Genomic DNA, 1,247 nt, shown 5'->3' on the forward strand with positions numbered 1-1,247 from the left:
CCTCCTCTCTCCATTTTTCTGTCCTATCTAACAACTACGACATCAGTAACAACAACAGTAATAACTACAACAATAATAAAACAACCAGGACAACAAAAGGGGAAATAAACAAATAAATATAAAATTTAAATAATTTAATAAAAAAAAAAGAAAAGAAAAAGCAGCTTGGGAGTAGGGAAATTGACCATTTGTGAGACCTAGCTCTGTAATAATAATACATAAAATTGAAACATGATTGCAACTTAAAGAAACACTAATTGTGGAAATTGGGAAGGTACAGATGCCAGCTCCAGTGTAGGCACACTGACTTGTTTATGTCATTGTCACAGCTCCTACACACAGCTTAGCCATGGCCCATCACTTTGTATGTTGTTTTTCCTCAGATCATATATTTATCTTGGTATCCAACTGAAGATTGCAACCTGTTGGCTTTTGTCTATGGTATTATTGGAGTTAACTTCCTGATTTTGAAGTGGGTTATTCCTGCTTTTCCTATATAATAAAAACACTTCTGATTCCAGAAAACTATCAACAGATCATCAAAAGCACACCGTAATGTGAAGCAAGGATCATGGTATATGATTAAACAGTTACATACTGTACTTTGATCTTTTGATTGCCACCAGAAAAACTATCTTTGGGGCCAGTGGAATAGCTCACTTGGATAGTGCACTGCTTTGCCATGTACATGACCCAGGTTCAAATATGGTCTCCACAGCTTTAAAAGAAGCTTCCAGATAGGGGAGAAAGCATATGGTTATGGGAAGAGAATCTCATGCCTGAGGTTCCAAAGTCTGAGGTTCAAATACCCTGCAGTAGTATAAACTAGAGCTGAGCAGTACTCTGGTTTGAAAAATAAATAAAAGGGTCCAGGAGGTGACACACTTGGTTGAACATATATGCTACCATGCTCAGGGGTCTAGGTTCAAGCCCCTCATCCCCACCTGCAGGCAGAAGCTTCACCAGTAGTAAAGCAGTTGTAACTCTCAATCTCAATTCCTGTCCTATCATATGAAAGAAAAATAAATCTTTTTAAAATAATAAAAATAAGTATATTAATTATTTTGTAAAGGAAGTTAGGTTGGCTATGCAAAATGGCTATGCAAAAAGACTTTCATGGTTGAGGTCTATCCCAATGGGGCTCTGCTGTGGACTCTTGTCTTTGGAAATGCCTCAGTGTAATTGTGTGGTTTGCTTTGCTCATAGAGCTACTGGTTAGATCTGTGAGAAAGAACTACAAGACAGCT

General features: G+C 37.5%; 1 non-coding gene across 1 annotated transcript; it reads left to right on the plus strand.

The window, feature by feature from the left end:
• The first annotated feature begins 1,119 nt into the window (after positions 1–1,119).
• On the plus strand, positions 1,120–1,247 carry LOC132540633 (small nucleolar RNA SNORA18). The gene has a single exon (XR_009551823.1). It is a non-coding gene; the product is annotated as a small nucleolar RNA SNORA18 (small nucleolar RNA).

This window comes from Erinaceus europaeus, chromosome 9, assembly GCF_950295315.1.
Source record: "Erinaceus europaeus chromosome 9, mEriEur2.1, whole genome shotgun sequence".
NCBI classification, from domain to species: domain Eukaryota; kingdom Metazoa; phylum Chordata; class Mammalia; order Eulipotyphla; family Erinaceidae; genus Erinaceus; species Erinaceus europaeus.